This window comes from Pinus tabuliformis, chromosome 6 (assembly GCF_031772625.1).
Source record: "Pinus tabuliformis cultivar Carrire ecotype Pingquan chromosome 6, CPIR1, whole genome shotgun sequence".
Classification (NCBI taxonomy): Eukaryota; Viridiplantae; Streptophyta; class Pinopsida; order Pinales; family Pinaceae; genus Pinus; species Pinus tabuliformis.
Window position 1 is genome coordinate 1,035,752,799 of NC_142292.1, and position 20,452 is coordinate 1,035,773,250.

Sequence of the window (20,452 nt, forward strand, 5' to 3'; positions counted from 1 at the left end):
GAAGGTACTACATTAGCATGCATTCCAAAGATCAAAGTGGAGGATTGGGACCTCACATACCACCCGAGGTTCCCACATTTGGCGACCAACAAATATATGACAAAGGTATACTATGAAGCAATGGGTGTTACATGGTCGGAGCCCATGAAGTGGGTCAAAGATGTTGAGCAGGCATGCTGCCGCACATGATCTGTGTGCAGAATTGTCATAGGTCAACAATCAACATGGTATGTGCATGCCAGCTCCTCATGCTAGTACACGATGGGTGTTTATAGCTAGGGAGCCCATCCCGATCAGGGACATGTTAATCCATTGAATCGCGAAGCTGCCCTACAAAGGGGTGGACCTTGCCAAGGAGTCTGGAGGGAAAACTAGGGAAAAAGAATTGGCGGACAAGATAAAGGTAGCGTATGGGCTTGCTAAGAAGTCGTGCAGATATTTTGTCCTCTCTATTCAGGACCAGGCGATGCAGTTTTCCACCAAAATTCTTGTGGGAAAAATTATGAGGAAGTGTTGCACGAATGGAGTTTTGGCACCGGTAGTATCACTAGTAGCATAGTGCGCGAAGGGCATCCAATATAATTGGGCAAAGTATCTATGCAAGGATTTCCTCGCAAACTAACAAGAAGCATAGGAGGAAAGCAAGTCGTTTCATTATGATTGGATTTTATTATCTATTATGCTAGTAGCTTGGACATTGCCGAAGGATAGCCAGTTTCCCCTGCATAAAGAAGATTTACCCGAGGCAACATGGCTCGCCTCATTGTGGTTTACAAAGGATCCGACAAGAATCAAGGAGTCAAAAATTTTCTGGATTCTCATGGAGATGGACCTTCATATGGTTATTAGTCAAAAGCCAAGGTTGTCCCTAACCTTGTTCACACAATTAATGGCCTATGCAGAGTTCAAGGTTGATTTCCACAATGTGTCAATGAGAGCACAAAAGGACCCAAAGCACACATGGCACAAGTTTCCATATTTAATCTCTGAGACATACGTGTAGGAGATCATGGGGTATTGGCTAGCAGAGTGGTGCGAACCCACGGGGCTTGATGTGGGAACAAGTAAAGGTGAAGAGATCTCTATTGCACAGAGGCGTAAGGATGTAGCTCAGAAATCCACGTGCGCTCTAGCTGAGTAGAAGGAGAAGGAAGTTTTTGCTAAGGTAGTTTTGGAGGAAGAACGTGCAGGGAAAGAATGCACTTCCAAAAAATAGGTAGAAAAAGAACGTCAGGATACAGAAGGAGGCAGAAAGGCAGCCTCACAGTGCATAGACAAGAAAGAGATATCAGAAGAGGGAGGAGGCAGTGGTGAGGAGTAGAGCACTCCTTTCACCTTCAAGAGACCTAGGCAGGAGTAGACGGTTGGACAACGCAAGAAGCATAATTCTGATAAGGAGACACACATCGACCCAATGGTGCTGACAGAAGGAAATCTCGATGAGATCAATGACAAGGTGAGAGACACAATGACTGAGGTGTTGCAACAATATATGTAGATGTTGGGGAGAATCCAAAAGGATCTACACGAGGTGCAGATCCATGCTAGTAGGATTCAAGCAGACATTAGGCAAGTGAGTGAGGTGCAAGCGATCCCGACACGGGGAAGTGGAACAGTGGCCAAGCTAGAATGAACTTTGGACCTCATAGTCATACCATTTCCAAAAGGGTCCATTCACGTAGAGTCAAATGAGGATTGCACTGTGATCAATGCAGTGAAATAAATTTGACTGAATTTGGCCGTGCTGCCACTCCAGATCCTCCATGTACTACATCAAGGAGTTTCATATGAGTTGAGGATCAGAGAGTAGCGCGCACAAACAACCATAAGTGAGTTTAAGGTCAACAATGAACAGATGTTCGTGGAGAAAACTTGGGTGCTAAAGGCTGAGGAAGAGATGCAACAACGAAGTCAGAGCCTTGAGACAATGATAGAGCATGCCTGCAAAACAATGCCCAAATTGAAAATCCCTAAGGATTCTGAAGCTTTAGAAAAAGTTAGGAAATTGGCTGTTGCAGTACATGCATCAAAGGAGGAAGTCAACATGGTTACTTTTGACTTCTAGATGAAGATAGCAGAGCTATAGTTGAATTTGTAGCCAACGACTCTGCTTGAGGTTCGAGAGCAACACGGAGCAACAGTTAAGGATGGTATGAACACATTAGATACCATAGTCACAGACTGTAAAACAGTGTTCGACGTAGCTATGGAATAATGGACAAATCTACAGGAGGACCTGACCCTGCAAAAGCTGAACACTGATGTCCGAGAGACATGGCGACAATATGATGAGGTCCGAGTGACTGTGCGCACCTTGGCATGAACACAACACCTCGTGAAGTTACAAGAGGGAAAGTAGCTGCAAGCAGAAGTAGAAGAATTGCAGAGGAAAGAGGCCCTGCTAAAGGCTAGATTATAGTCGTGGCTAGGGGAAGATTGTCAACTTACTTTGTCACTTCAAGAAAAGCTCAAGGTACTATAGCATGCATAGAGGACAATGTGCCTCGCAATGGAGGGCCTGACAACAGAGAAATTGGTCAAAGAGGTGCAGGAGGCTGTGACACAAAGCACTACTGAAGTTGCAGTGTTACAAGTTGAACTCGATGGTCTACAAAACAAGATCGAAGCACCAGCTAAGTGACTCGAGGGAGAGTCATGATCTTTGTGTTGGGGGCCTATTTGGATAGTGTCCCTAGGGTCATTTTTGGGGTTAGCTAACCCAAACTTTGTATAAGTTTTTGTAAAAGATGTAAAGTCTATGTGAAATCTAGATGCAGAGTGTGCAGATAGATAGGAGTCAAAGGGGTCTTAGCCCGTTGTTTGGATAAGTAGATAAGTTGGTTTTGAGACACACCCATGGTCCGTTGACCATGGTATTGTATTGAGAAGGCTATATATTTGAGTCATAGTGAGTCTAGAAGAGTAGTTGATAGCAAGAAATCAAGCTAGAGACTATTTTGGGTGAGTGATAAGGCAAGAAGGCTCTGCATCCTGTAATTAGGCAATAAGGGAAAGTCTCGTGCAGCTCAATGCACATGAGGCCTTGGTAAGTCCGAAGTTGAGTGCATGGACCCGTGCAGCTGAGTGCGCAGGGTAGAAGAGTCTATAATCTGAAAATTGAAGATCAATAAAGACTGATTTTGAAAAATTACTGTGGAATATGAGCATTTATGTTGATCATGTTTATGTTATCTTATATCACTCAATAATAGGCTTTCATGAAACAATGTATGAATGCTACGCAAAACTTTTGAACCTATCTTATTTATGCATGCTTTAAGTAATTATCTATGTTCGCGAAGTTAAGGGTTTATTTTGCTATGATTTCGAATGAATTGGATAGATCTACACAAAATCAGATCTAGGGTTATGCATTGATGCGCAAAACTAGTTCATTTTCATGTTTAAGGTCTGCAAAGATTTTAAGGTCTGCAAAGACTCATTGTAGACCCTCGAAGGTCTAGAAGCCGTTTCCCTAGAGTTGCGGTAGCAAGCCATAGGAGACTACCAATCTGCGTGAAGGCAGATATGAGCCATAGCAGTTTAAGAACCACTTATCACATGTCCTTGGATGCAGAAACCTAGTTCTAGCATCCCCCAATACTACTTTGGGTGAGACTACAGCCTCCGCTACGTAGGTTGTTGTTGAAAGGGTGAGCAATTAGGGTTTTGTTGGTTGGTGCGAATAACTCTTAACCTAGGTGAGGCCCCCTTAAGCCAACACTAATGTTAATTATTTTAATTATAGAGTTTAAGACCTCAGAAGGACCAAATAGGGCTTAGAATAGCTTTTAAAATTAGATTTAGAAGTTTGTGGAAGTTAACAGTTTTTATAACTATAATATTTTTAATTTTACCACAAAAAGACTTTGGAGAACCATTTTTGGGGTTCTGAAGATTGCCTTCAGAGAAAAAACTTCTACGTAATGTGTTTATCTTTTCTTGGAGATTGAATAAAGCTTTCAAGGTGATTCCAAGTAGTCTTTTAAATATGGTATGTGTTTCTTCTCATTGTAAGTCATTTATTGTTCCTTCTTCTTTTGGAAAAGTGTAATGAAGGTGCTGATTGCTTTCATAATACATATTTACTAAAATCACAGTTTTGTTATTTTAAATGAAATAAACTTAAATTTCACTCCACTTTTCTATACATTCATTTTCTGAATATCTCATATATTCTGATAGAGTTTAAAATAAAAGATTATGCATGTACAACCTTCTTTTCTAAACCTTCTATCATTTCTTTCTATCACCCTCATACAACTTTAAATCATTTTCATAATCAGTCAACCCATCTCGAAAGATATTTTTTTCCTACGAAGATTTCCTTAACATTATCTATGGAACTTGTCTTTGAACAATCATAATGGGATAAAAAAGCACATTTACTATCTTGTTGTATATATATCCTAGGCACTAACCTCTTCTTAGCCAAAAGTTTTCTCTAGAGTAACAATAACTCACACTCGAGAGTTTTCTCCAAGCCGTATAGTTTCTCCAGCCTCCTTGGACTCTATAGGAGAGCAATTAAGAGGAATCCATACCAATGTGGATATTATTCAATATCATAGGTATGAGGTCCACAATGAATGAGTTGCATATATGAACGAAATTAAACTAATCCAGAACGAGATCTTGGAACAACTAGACAACCTCTTATGGAGCCATCGTCGAACTAATGATCATCTTTGTGATCTGGAAGCTCGTGTGGAACACATCGACTTCCAAATGCATTAACATGCTCATTATTATATTGTTGTCCCCGTATATCCCCCCCATCCTCCTCGATATGTTTATATTAATATTTTTCTCTTTTTGTCTTGTTTGTGTGATGTATGGCTTTTAAGCCTCGTGGAAATAATGCATGTAAAGGTGTGTAAAAATACATAAAAATAAGTTTAATTCAATCATTTGAAATCTAAATTATGCATTTATTGATGACAATCGATATTTTTATAAAACATATTTGCAAGAGCCCAATTTCATTTAATGATACAACATTTATTTATGATCTAAAATTCAAAAGATCTAATTTTAGTTCGTTATAAGTGAGAAGGAGTTTTAGTTTTGATTTCAAATACAATTTGAATGGGCCTAATGGTTAAAATAATGTGTTTCCTTCTAAGAGGTCACAAGTTCAAATCCAAATAGGGGTAGAGTATGTATAATCATATATACTTTAGCATTCAAATAGTTGTGCAGAGGTGGAAAAAAGGGATATGAGCACTTGTAGGGTTAATTTTAGGTGAAATACGTGTTTTGGTGATTTTAGATCCATAAACTTTTTGAACCTATTTGAGGCAGTAACAACATTGATATTTTGGGTCAAGGTTCATAGCCTCTAAATGCTTCTAAGCATTAATATATTTCCAAAAACAAAAATATCACTTCAATAAAAGTTTATACGGGGAAGTTGTGGCTCCCATAAGTTGACTTATCATGTTGGATGTCATGGTATCAAGTGAATACCACATCAACCCCCATTACTCACAGATATAAAGTTACTCATGTATGGGATTTCAATAATATTTTAGGTGGTCCAAAAACTAACCCTAATTATGATTTGATGAGTGAAAAATTATGACCCTAGCCCTTAATGGCTATTAGGAAATAATTTATATTCTTGTTATATTATTTTATTGTCCCATTATTGAGCAAAGTAAAGGGATGGCATATTGAAGTAGAACACAAGAAGTAAGAGAACTAATAGTGGTTGTACAGTCCACATTGTCCGTGGAAACTCTATTATGGGTTCACCGTTGTTTATATTTCATTTAATGTATGAGAAGAAAAAGAGAAAGCCATGGTCTTGAGCTTTAGATTGGGTTTTCCCACATTGGGTTTCTCAAGATAGATCTTATGTTCATTGTGTGTATGGTGTGGTATTTTTTTTAGCTTTGTTCTATTTTTAATATCACCTAACTTCGTTATTTCATGCACTAAGAAAGTAATATAAAATATAAATCTTAAGTAAAACACCTCATAACAAAGATTTTGAATAACCTTGAAAGATTTGTTATGGCAAAAATTTTTAGCGGAATATTTATAAAAACTATATGTTAAAAAATGTAACTATGTTCAGTCTTCATTAATGTTATTGTATTTGTATCAATGTATATTTTTGTAAAATAAAAAGAAAGAAAAGAAATATAATTTTGAAAGCACGGGTTTCATGCTCTATTTTATTTTGTCAACTAGGCCATGCATGTTCTTTGTGCTTGTAGGGTTTATTGAGTGATTAGTCTTTTTCATATGTATAATACCCTTATGGTAAATTTATATCAAGAAATAAGTATTATTTTTAAGTTTAAAGTGTTTTTTTGGACTCCCAAGACCATGTCAACCTTGCTGGTGAAGTGAGCCTAGAAGGGGCCTATTCAACCCTTGAAGAAGGTATAAATAAGGAGATAATTCAACTCATTTTAACACACATATCTAGCACATTCAATTTGCATCGAGAATTAATAAGTAAATCAAAATTGAAGGCTAGAATAGAAGGGGAGAACCAAAATGAAGAAGAAGAAGTGTGGAATTTGACCTTCTCTAGCTCACACGTGTAAAGAATTTGGGAATCTGTGTGAAGTTCACGGCTGAAGATTTGCAAGATGAAGTTGGAGACCTAAACTAGGAGGTCTAAACTTTGACTTGGGTAGAATGGAAGTACTTTGAATCTCGCTGACTTTGGAAGACTTGGACTCTTTTGGAGGGGTGACTTGGTTCTTGTGGAAATCTTGGTTTTGGTATTAGGGTCTTGGATCTCTTATTTTCATTTGATTCCATAAGAAGAGAATAATATTTATTCGTCTTCCCCCTTAGTGGGGTTTTTCCCTCACTTAGAGCCTACATATTGTGTCTTTGTGATATTCATGCGATTATGTTTTTGGTAATTTATTGATGAAGAAGAACTAAATTATAAAACAATTAAAGGCCAAAAAATCACAAGTAATTATCAAGTTAGATAAATAAACCTAATCTACTTGCTATTGGTTTCTCAACGCTATAGATCATACTAGTATCATAACTCTCGATTTCTTTGTATATTTTATGGGAACTTTGAGGATCCAAGAAATGTCATAAGAAAGACTTTTTGAATCAACATAAGAAATCAATATTAGCAAGAAATAAGTCTTCAATTCATAAGAAAGAAGTTTAATTTTAACTAGATCTCCAAGTTCTATTATGAAGATAGGGTCTCTTTCGATATCACTTCCTCATTACTACAAATCATCTTTGTGTGCTGACAAACCTTTCACAACAAGGATCCTTGATCCAACTAAGTACCTTCCATATGATTGTCTCAAGTGTGAGTGTCTCAAACAATGTGTTTAGCAAAAAAAAATATGACTTTTGTCTAATACCATTTGTCATTACAATAGGAAGACCCACATAGTTTAACAAACTGTATGGACATCCTAACATGTGACACTAATATATTTCTACATAAAATTATTACCACTTTGGTCATACTAGACTTAGACTATGCCTCTACTAATTTATTAAGTTATGTGATTATTTTAATTATTTTCTCAATTACATAATCAAACACAATAATGTAAGAGACGATTTTAGACAAGTAGCCCAAAACATGCATTAGAATTAATAAATTCTTTATATAAAATATGTTGAATTGACATTACAAAACTTTGACCTAACTTAACCTTACAAATTGTGTCCACAAACTATCATATTTAATAAAAATGGCATTCAACCTACATAAAATCCACACATGTCCTAGTGGCCTCTCATTTCAATTGAAGTGAGAACACTCTCCAATGGTGATACTCTCCAACCAAAATTAATCTAAGTAAGTATTCATTATACATGCTCAACTATAGGGATAGAAATGTCTTTTATTATTTATTTAAAATTGTGGTCAAATACCATCAACTTTCCATGTAGTTTGAGCTCATAGTTTTGTAGCTCAGCCAGTCTATAAATTTGAGATCTAGATTGGGCATGTTGTGTGCAATTGAGAAATTGATGTCTCCTTGGGATAGTGATTTGGTGAGATGACTCTGAGGTGATGGAGGTGCATTAACTTTGTTTTAGTATTCTGGTATGCGCAACCCCTAGAGAGACAAACACACTCGGTGATCCCAACTGATCTGAGATCGATATCATGCAACTCTTCTAAAATATCTTGGAAAAGGTTGAGAAAAGGTCATCGATATAAAGATTCAGGTAAATGTGTAGAGGGGTAGCATGGTAATTTATTTGGATATGATATGCATACTTTGGATTGACATTAACATTTTATCGAAGATAAAATTTTAATAAATTCTCATATTTGTTGGATTTGGCTCTACGACGTTGTTGAGATGTGCACACAGGTCTTGTATTGAATTTGGTTCTATGTTATGTGTTTGTGTCTTAACATTTATTTGGCTTAGCTTTGAAGTTTGTTGGCCTCTGTATTAAAATATATACGTTTTGCTCCATGCTGACATATTTTCTATGGCTACGCATTGATTTATCACTCTTAGTCTATGTTGAAATGGGTTTGTATTGATATGATACTTTCCCTACATTGATATTAAAGAATGTGTATATAATTCGTATTGAAAATTTTGTGTACGCACCATCGAACTGAGACCATTACCCTCTCATCATAAGTTTTGTAGGATGTGTTTAAGTTTTGGTAATTTGTGCCTTGAGGTTCGAATTGAATACTGAAACAATCTTCGTATATTTCATTTAGAATAATACTCTAAAGGAATGTGTATTATTGTAAATCAAATGGTTGAATGATGATAGAGGATCATGTAGGAGGTTCTTTATCTCTTTCTCTTTCTGTGTGCACAAAATAGCTTGAGAACTTAAGGATATCTTAATGACATAAATTGAGTGTGTGCAGTAACAGAGGATTGAGATTCAAAAATCTTATGAATTGCTAACTGTCTATATGTGCTACAAACCTGTCACTATATTTTTGAAGAGATAAATGAACATTACGTAGTGAATTTTGAAAGGCACGTTGACAATAAAATGATTGCTCCATAATGAAGTTTTATAGTAACTTTATAGTTTTTTAGTGATGACAAAAGACTGTTACAAAGATCTATAATAACATATTGTTTGGTGGCCTATTGGACAAAGATACTTAATATTTGTTGTTGCTTGCTCTTATTCTAGACTTATGAGCATGATTTGACATTCCATATGAAAATGTTAATTGAGTTAGGATTTGATGAGCAATATTTATTTGGCTTGACAAAGTTGTCAACTTGGTGTTTATATTGATAGTTTTTTCCTTGAGTTGATGAGCATTATTGGCTTGGATATATGATATTGAGCATAGCATTAACAATGGGGATCTGGAATTATATGACATGACACTTGAAAATATTGGTTCTTTATTTGGATTGATAGTTGTGGCTTGTATTATGGAGAGGGTTTGCTTAGTATATTGACTTTATCTGCTTGGTATTGAGAGGTTTGGCTTGACATTGGCAGTTCGATCAAATTGATTGGTTTTACATTGACTGGTAAGTTTTGCATTCATTGCAGTATATTTAATTGTGATTGGTTTTCTTCTTTATTCAGTGGTTTGATGATTCAATGACTTAATATGTCATGCTTTAACATACTTCTAAGAGGACTAAAGTGAAAAAAATAAATTAGTATTTCATTATTAAAATAAATATTTACATCCAAATATTATGTCACATGTCTTTTAATTTTCCAACCAACCAAAAATATAGAACACAATTAATTTATTCATTTGTGTCTCTTAAGAAATTATGGTTACTACTAAAGACTCATTGTCTCTCTAGAAACAATAAAAAAAATCTATTTAAAATAAAATATGAAATATGAATATAACAAAAAATTCTTTGAAAATAAAATATGAAATGTGAATCTTTGTGTTTATTTAATGATTAATTTATATTATGACATGATGGAATTAAACCACCAAAATCTTTATTAAAAGATAGGTGCTCTTCCATTGAGCTAGCACCCTTTAAAAATGTGTTATCTTGATAAAAATAAAAATAAAAAACCAACAAGCCAAAATGACAAAAATAACATAATAGCATAATTCCTCCAACGCAAGAATATCTTATAATTAAACCTATGAATTTTTTAAAGTAGGTTAGGTGAATGCTTTATTTTTGCTTTGCAATGAAAATCCAAGATCTCAGTATGGCATGTGATGGGCTATTGAGTTGTGCAAATCTCCATGATTCATTTGCAAAGCTTGATCACAAATATCGATGATGTTAGTCGTTCTATTAATACTAATGAATTTGATTGCAAATTAGGTGGACTATATTTCTTTACATAATCAAGTGAACGATATGAAAAATAATTAATATTAACTCTCTCAAAATATTTGAAATTTCATTTCAAAAAGAATTATAAAAGAAAAAATGATATGATAATATGTATATTGGTACATACCATCCAAGTCATCATGAAACTTGGAAATTATCACACTTCAAATTTACATCCATTCCATTTATAGTTCAAAGTCTAGAGTATCTTATTACAACACCAAATCCAATATCAACCAATAGTAATCTAACAAAATCCAATATTAATAAATAATAATCTAGCTAATAATAATGGGTTTATAGCAATTTTATGAGTTTGAAGAGTTAGATGATATCATTATAATGGATATTATTTATACATGTTAATGCCATGACAATTATAATAGTTACACCTTCTCGGGTTAAGGGTGTTACATAAAAAGTATATAACTTAGTTGTAGGGGATAAGATAGGATCACTCGATAAGATAGGATCAAAGATGAGTTATTGTAACAAAATAATTGGATGATATAGGATTAAATTTTTATATTTAAAATTATTTACAGGAATATAGATGTTTGTTTTATGTGAGTTGGAAGAAATAATAATTTATATTTAAATGGTAATCCTACTAGAAATGGGGGATGACTAGTGAATGAAAAATTAGGCCATGATAAAAATGAGATTCTGAATAGAGTTGTCTGTAAAGAATTAAATAAATGAATAAATATTTTATAAATTTTATATCTGCGCGATTTGAGAAAAAGGGTGTTGAATCTTTTGTTTTGTGAAAGAATTTTGTGTGAAAAAATATTCTATGTATAGTTGAAGGGGACATTATTACTTCCAAAATAAAATGGATGTAGCATTAGTAGTAGTTATAGTGAAAAAAGGAGTTGAATCCTTTGTTTTGTGAAGGAATTTCTGTGTGAAAAAATATTCTATGTATAGTTGAAGGGAACGCTATTCATTTCAAAATAAAATGGATGTATCATTGGTAGTAGTTATAGTGATAAGCCAATCATGTTAGAGCTCCATTTGAAACCTTTTCTATTTTGAAAACCTAAAGTAACGAAGTGTTGCCATGGAAGAAAACAATTCTATATTTAGTTAGAATCATTGGATCTACTGAATAGATCATGAAGATAGGCTTGGAATTTGTATTTTTAATCAAATTACACATTAAAATTAGGAGCATTGATCATGGATGGTAGTCGTAGCATTGAATGCAAAGTTGAACATTGTGTGATAAACCCGTCATCCACAAATAAATAATTTCTTATCACAATGAAGGGGAACAATTAGAAATTGTTGGATGATTCTTTGGAGAGGTGAAGTCATGGCTATTAAATGGAGATATCTAATATAGGAGGAAAATACCTAGCGTGACTTGAAATAGATTACAAAGTATGACTTGGTGAGGAAGAATATATCAATCATAGTAGAGATATTTTACATTCTCCTTTTTGGATTTCTTATTTTTAACTTCTTCAGCTTCTTTAGTCATATGGGCTTTTTCCCTTCCTCTCTTGCTATTGTGCTCCTTGAGGTTAGAACAATATCTCTTCTAGTGCCCATATTAGCATTGAACCTTAGCCATATTTTCATTCATTTTTTGAGGACCAAATTTCTCAAAATTTCCTTTCTTCTTCGCCATGGCATCATATGATTGAGTTTCTCATTTGATCCAATATTAGTTTTTTCCTTCAACGTGGTTTCTTCAATTTTGCATAGTGTCCATAGATCACTAAATGGAGTAGCTTCATTTGTCCCATAAATTCTTGATGTAAAGTTACACCATTCCTCTAGTAGTGCATTGAGTACTATAGTAGTCATTTCCTTGTGAGACATTATCTCTCCTAGCTCTTGAAGTTGATCCCTTATTTCAGACACCATCATAAAGTATGAGGCTATTCTTTCTTCTTTTGATATCTTTGTCTTGTATATTTCTTGTCTTAACTAGATTTCTTATCCTATAGTGCTTAAAGAGAACAATTTTAGAAGTTTGTAATATATTTCTTTTGATGTTTATAATTTTAATACATAGAGAATGAGGGGATACTTAATGGATTCTATTAGAATCCTTTGAGCCCCTTACTTCCCCTTTAATATACTTTGCAATTGCTTGAGCATCTTCCTTTGGATGTTTAATGATTGAGCACTTAACATGTTACACCACTTCATTTTCTATGAGGATCAAATCAATACTATTCTTCCATGAAACAATTTTTGTAGACCCAACCAACTTGTTGCTCTCCTTACAAAAATACATTTTAATTGATTTTCATGAGGACATAAAGATACTTACTTGAGAAGATATTCCTTGATGACAATATCTTCAACTTTCTGCTTTCTTGATTTTGGATGATGATATTGAGAATAGAAGATTTCTTCTTAAAGAATATGTCTTCCTTCAAATAGTGATCCTTGTTTTAAATATAGAGAGATCACCTTAATTCCTTGATGGGTAGATGGGTAGTGATGCTTAATGCATTCAGTGAGATTTGAATTTAGAAGAGGTAACCTCTCAATACTTTTTTTGTGCTCATGAATAAATTTTACTTAATGAGACTCATTTTAGCTTAAAAGATGACTATAGGGTTTAAGGTTTATAGGTTCATGCTTTATGGGATACATGTGATAGGTTATCTAGTTTAGTGAAAACTTGTTATCAGAGTGAAAAATCATATTTGTTATTTTGATTAATAATTAGGGTTCATAATTTTTTAGGACAAGGAGCTATAAGGGTCAAGTTATAAGGCTATTGATTACAAACAAAAAGGAATAAAATTTATTTAATAAATGGTTATAGTGGGGCATAGAGGGGTTTTCCATGATATCATAGGCTACGATAGTGAGGTGTTAACGCTTAGAGTGGTTAGAAATTACTACTATAGACTTAAATATTACCAAAATTATATTAGTGCCTACTTATAATAGTATCTATAAGAGAGTTTTGTTGAAAATAGCAACAAGAAATGCTAAATATAGAAATGCTAAAAATAACATTGCTATAAATAGAATTTGGGATACATTCCAATTTTAATTAGTACCTAAATTAAAATTGTGAATTAAAATTCGAATTTGAGCTCAGCAGTTTGTAAAATAATTAATTAATTCATCTTGAGTTAATTAGTTAGAGAAAATCAAACATGAAGTCTATGTGAAGACATGCAACAATTATCCCTTTGATTGAGGAAGTTATCCCTTAATTAAGGAGATTAGGATGAGTTTGTACTTTGAGTTGTAATTAGTTAGCTCAGTTAGCTAGTTTATGTCCAGTTAGATTAGTTCCAACAGTTTGTGGAACTGATTGTGAGATCAATTAGTCAATGCATGCATGCATGCAACTAGTGTGCTTCAGATAACTGAATATTCTCTCATAAATAACTCATGCATGTCAGTTCAGACAGAGACCCAATTGAGATCAAAGGATGGGGCAGTGTACTACCAGTGGCAGGAATAGTCCCATGAGGATATCTCTTGCATGTAGAAGGAATTCTTTCCTTGAGGATTGCACAGTTATTTCTAAGTTTGGTGAGTAGTGTGAGGTAATTACACACAGGTGGCAGCTTGAGGACCCAGAAGAAACTGTGCAAGGAAATAGGAGACTTGGAGGACTGAAGGAAGGCATATGTGTTGTCTATTTTGTTTATGAGCAGCATTCAGGGCTTGTGCTGAGAGCTAGATAGCTTGTGAGCTAAAGCTTTGTTTAACCCGAAGATATTTCCACTTGTATGATAATACAGAGATCAGGGTTTTTAGCTGAGGGTTTCCGCAGAGTATCCTTCTGTGTTCATGCGTGATTGTTTCTTCTTCATCTGTTATATGTGTTCTATTTGATCTCGCTCAAAATCGATTAAGCTTCCACAAGTTTGTTTGTAGAAGTAGATCAAGTATTTTGCTTTTGTATATTGCATTATCAGGTGATATACAGTGAGAATTTCTGCATGGTATCAGAGCAAAGGTGATCAAAGCAGAGAACAGTATACAAAGAAGGGAGAAGTTCGAAGGTTGAAGTTCTTAATTATAGAAATCGAATTCTTATCACATCTCAAATTTCACCAATGGCGTTCAATGGTTTGAGACTCATGTATGCCCTAGATGGTAGCTCAAATTATATAGCCTGGAAGGATCGCATGGAAGTGGTATTAGAGAACAACAGTTTGAAGGACTTCATTGATTAAGAAGTTCCCAAGCCAGCAACAGTTAATGCCCAAGAATTGGTGGAATGGAAGAAATGTGTGGCTAGAGTGAGGAGGATTCTTCTGGAGGGAGTTCGAGACCACATTGTCTCGAGTCTCCATGGGAAGGAGGCACCATTTTCAATGTGGAAAGCCTTGAAGGATCTATATCAGAACAACAGTGATCAGAGGAAGCTGGTGCTGAAAGAAAAGCTTCGAAAAATCATTTATGAAAAGGGTGACATGATCTCTACATATCTAAATAAGCTTGCCACTTGCAAGGATGAGCTTGGAAGTGTAGGAATCACGAAAACTGATGATGACATGGTGAGTCTTGCTCTCCTTGGTATTCCTAAGAGCTGGCATAGCTACCAAGACTCAGAAAATGAAAGAGATAAATTGATAGATTGGGAACGACTGTAGTCAGATCTAATGCAGGAGGAGATCAGGAGAAGCACTAGAGATGGTTCTTCATCAAAGCATGATGATGAAGAAAATCTAGCCTTATAGAGTAAGGTAAGGAAGGGGAAAGGGAAGGCTTCCAATTCCAAATTGAGTTCTTCCCATGGTGGGAAGAAGATTGACAAATCTAAAGTATGATGCTTTAATTTTCATGAGGTGGGCCATTATGCAACAAATTGTCCACAGAAAAAATCCAAGAAGGGATCCTCGAAAGGATCAAATGGTGAGGCACTGGCCTCACAGTTCCAATTGGATTTCATCCTCATCACATACATGGTTTCATCAATGGTGGGTTGTGTTTGGTACTTGGACAGTGGAGCCTCATTCCACATGACCGGCGACAAGATTTTATTCAGTACCTTGGAGGAGAAGGACCTCCAGATGCGCATAGAGATGGGCGATGATGGAAAGTACTGTGTTTTAGGTGAAGGTACAATTGTGATTCAGAGGGAGCAGGGAGATCCTCTCACCCTGACTGATGTAAAGTAAGTGCCTAGACTAAAGAAGAACCTGGTATCCATAGTAATGTTGGAAGACAAAGGCTATGATGTAGTCTTTAGTAAGGGAAAGGCGCTCTTGAGACACATCGGCACGGGACAGACCAAGAGTATTGGGATTCAAGTGAAGAATCTTTATAAGCTCGAGGTAGATGACTGTGCTACATTGATTTCTAAAGCAGAGTTGGTGCAAAAGCAAACGTATTGGTGAGCTATGCCATTGAAGATTGGGTCACTTACACCATGGGGCCTTGAAGATCACACAACATATTTCTATCAGATTTCCCAAGGGAAAACTTGAGCATGTGGATACATGCAAAGGTTGTACCTTGGGTAAGTATGTAAAATATTCCTTTCAGGATCGAGATAGTCGAGCTAGACCAATCTTGGAGTGAGTTCAAACATATGTGTGTGGACCATTACCGACAACCTCCACTGCTAAACAAAGGTACTATGTTATTTTCATTGATGATTTTTCTCAGAGATGCTATATCTATTTCATGCAGAATAAGGATCAAACCTTCACAAGGTTTTGTGAGTTCAAAGCCTGGTTGAGAAAGAATCAGGAAAGAAGATAAGGGCCTTGTGAAGCGACAATGGTGGAGAGTATGTACAGTTTAAGGACTTCTGTGCAGTAGAAGGAATTAAATTGGAATTGACAGTACCCCATAACCCACAACGGAATGGGGTCGCCGAAAGGAAGAACAAAATGATTGTGGGAGCAGCTCGAGTGATGTTGCATGACTAAGGCATACCACTTCATTTGTGGGTTGAGGCATGCAATACAATGGTATACCTGCAAAATAGAAGCTCGCATCGTATACTAGGTATGAAGACACCAGAGGAGGCTTTCTCCAGGAAGAGACCAGGGTAGAAATTCCCACTGTAGATCACCTGATAATGCAATATACTAAAGCGAAAATTTAATATTATTGATTAGTGGAACGATGGAAGCAGCAGCAGCGCAGGGTTTGTGTTCTTCGACTACGCCTTCGGCCGCCCAGGTTTGGGCCTCTCTCGGAGCTCATGACGGCTATGAAGGACAGGTGGCCCATGTCCCGGCCCGTAATAAACTCCGCATTCAAGCTGAAACGAAGCAGGATCTTGCCGACAGCCGCCAAGAAACGCTCCAATACAGCATCTGGGGCAGCCGCGGCAAGCACAGTGAGGGTTTATTATGCCCTAACAACAGATCTGCACACGCCACTTTGGCCTCGACCGGACAGCTAACCATGCGACGTGGCCACAAACCTGAGCAGGAGATCTCAAAGTTAGCCTGGTCCTTGTTAAGATCTGGAGAAAACTCGCGCCCTCCAAAGCACAGTCTTGGCTTCAGATCTGGCAAAGAGCAACCAGATCCGGTCACCCAGAAGGAAGATCAGCCCAAGCTCTGGCCAGATCCAGAGCTCCATTCATATCCTGGCCAAGTTCCTGCAGATCTGTTCCCCTGGATGGGAAAGGGCCATGGCAGATCTGATCAAGGGAGCTCAAAGCCCTCACCTGACATCTTCCAGATCCAGATCTCTCAGCCTACAGGCAGCACTATCATGCACTGGGTTAGCCCTTCAGATCTGGTGCAGGATCTCAAACTGAAGCTAGAGAGCAGAATAGGGATCCCTTCAGGCATTCAGCGACTCCTCTTTCAAGGTAAACAACTTGAAGACCCTTTTTCCCTATCTGCATACAGCATTTCTAGAAATAGCTCTGTAGTGGTAGCTCTCCGATTGAGAGGAGGTGCAGCGGGACAGTCTTCCTCCTCTCGGCCCTTCTCATACAAAGATGCTGTTCACTCTGAGATCCCCAAACCCCCGGAAGCCCCTAAATCTAAGGCCTTCCTGGTTGACAAGGCTGAAGAAGTTCCCTTTATTGAACTCAGGCATGATGATTTGGCTTCCCATCTTCAAAATTTTGCAGAAAGAGCCATCATATGCAGATTCAATGGACTGTGGCCACGATCCCAGGATCTTTATGCATGGATTCATGCAAACTGGACACATCACTGTAAGATCTTCTTTTGCTCCAAAGGTTATTTTATTGTTTTATTTGATAACAGTAAGCACTATGAAAAGGCCTTAGAAGAAGGCCCTTGGTTCATGGGAACTACAGGACTATTCTTGACTCCTTGGTTCCCAGATTTTGATCCGGCTACCTCAGTCATAACTAAGACGCCTGTATGGATCCAGCTTCCAAACTTTCCTGCCCATCTATGGAGTACTCGTGTCTTCAGAGCCATAGGAGACACCCTGGGCAGCTTCCTTCATGGTGATCTTTGGTGGGAATCTAAAGGTCTCTACTCGTATGCAAGAATATGTACAGAATTAGATCTGAGCAAAGGACTTCCAGAACAAATCAATCTCAAGATTAATGACTTCGTATGGACCCAGACGCTGGATTACGAGAATACTGCTTTTCGGTGCAGACATTGCCATCAATCTGGGCATTTGCAGAATACATGCCCATCTTGCCCAGCAAGAAAGAACATGGCCAATGTCTCCAAGCCTAAGGCTAAATGATGGGCTCCTTGTTCTCCTCCTCCTGTCGAGAATTCTGATTCCTCCAGCTCTGAAGATGAAGAAAGTGATGAAGAGCAGCTTCAGTTGCCTCATTACGAGGCCCCTCCCACAGACGGTCTGGCGCCTTCCATTGACTCAGCCATTTCTCATAAACGTGTCCATTTGTCCTCCTCCTCAGATTCGGAAAAGGAAGATTCTCCTGGGGAGGTACCCAATATTCAAGTTATCATTGCTCATCCACCCCAAAATGGTTGGGTGGAAGTCAAAAAAAGGAAAGGTAAAAAGATTCGTGTTGATCCCTCTACCCTTTCAGGGTAGGAATCACTGCTCCTTTAGATCACCAATGACTTGTTGTAGCTCCATGCCTGCTTATTTCCTTCTCCAGAACCGAGGTTGATAGTCCTATCATTTCCGGTTGCCGGCTTTTTGCTTCTCTGGAATGTAGCCTCTTGTACAATATTTTTCCTTAATAGAATTAGTCTTAATCGAGAAAAAAAAAATGCAATATACTAAAGCAAAATACTTGATCTACTTCTACAAACAAACTTGTGGAAGCTTAATCAATTTTGAGTAAGATCAAATAGAACACATATAACAGATGAAGAAGAAACAATCACACATGAACATAGAAGAATAGTCTTGGGAAAGCCTTAGCTAAAAACCCCAATCTTTGTATTATCATACAAGTGGAAATATATCTGGATTACACAAAGCTTTAGCTCACAAGCTATCCAAATCTCAGTACAATCCCTCAATGCTACTCATAGACTGAATAGACAAAACACATTCCTTCTTCAGTCCTCCAAGCCTCCTAGTTCCTTTCGCAGTTTCTCCTTGGTCCTCAAGCTGCCACCTGTGTGTAATTACCTCACACACTGCTCACCAAACTCATAAATAACTATGCAATCCTCAAGGAATGAATTCCTTCTGCATGCAAGATATATCTTCAAGGGAATATTCCTACAACTGATAGTACACTCTCCCATCCTATAATCTCAACTGGGTCTCTGACTGAACTGACATGCATGAGTTATTTATGAGAGAATATTCAGTTATCTGAAGTACAGTAGTTACATGCATGCATGCATTAACTAATTGAAGTCACATTCAGTTCCACAAACTATTGGAATTAATCTAACTAGACTTAACTCAGTTAACTGAGCTAACTAATTACAACTCAAAGTACAAATCATCCTGATCTCCTTAATTAAGGGATAACTTCCTCAATCAAAGGGATAACTGTTACATGTCTTCACATAGACTTCATGTTTGATTTTGTCCAACTAATTAACTCAAGATGAATTAATTAATTATTTTTCAAATAGCTGCTAAGATCAAATTCGAATTTTAATTCTCAATTTTAGTTCAGGGACTAACTAAAATTGGGCTGTATCTCGAAATTCTATTTATAGCAATGCCATTTTTATCACTTCTATATTTAGCATTTCTTGTTGCTATTTTCAACACTCCCTCTCAACAAGAAAGGGATTATTCGTCACCCCAATCATGTCTCTGTGGAACTCGAATTTGCATTTTGATAATGCCTTAGTCAAAATATCTGCATCCCGCTCCTCGGTCGAAACATACAGTAATAACATAATCCTCTTCACCACACAGTCTCGAAGATGATGATACCCGATATCGATGTGCTTGGACCTATCATGAAATATTGAATTCGCAGAGAGTTGATACAACTCTGATTATCGCAATAGGTCACAGTTGGATCCACCTCTAATCAAAAAATCCAACTAGAATTTTCCGCATCCAAATGGCCTTACATGCTACCTGACTGGCAGCCATGTATTCAGCCTCTACTCAGATAAGTGCAACTAACCTCTATTTCTTGTTGTACCAAGAAATTGCAGCTAAACCAAGGTTGAAAATTCCTCCTAAAGTGCTCTTCCGATCTGATGGACTTCCTACCCAATCTGCATCTTTGAAGCCCTGAAGCTTCACTCCCTCTGTCAGTCTATACCATAATCCATACTGAGATATGCCTTTGAGGTATCTCAGCACATGCTTCGCTTCCTTCCAAAATAGCTTGGTAGGCTGAACCATAGCTTGACTCAGCTAGTTCACCACAAAGCACAAATCTGGTCGGGTGTTCACTAAATACATTAGTGAACCCACAAGCTATCGATAAATAGTAGCAACTACTACCTCACCTGAATTAGCATTCTCCTTCCTCCAGTTACCTCCTAGAGGAGTCTGCATGGGTTTGCACTTCTCCATGTTGAATCTCCTGAGTATCTCATTGGCAGACTTTCCTTGAGACACAAACACTTCCCCATCCTTCTGCCACACTTCCATGCCTAGAAAGTAGTGCATGAAACCCATTTATTTCATCTCATACTCTCTTGCAAGGTCCCCCTTGCAAGACATGATCAACTAATCATCACTTGTCAATATCAAATCATCAACATAAATAACAATGATCAACTACTTACCTTCTACCATGATGTGGTACATGTTCGCATCTGCTTCACTCTTGGTGAAGCCCAACCCGATGAAATAGTTGTCGATCTTGGTGTACCAAGCACGAG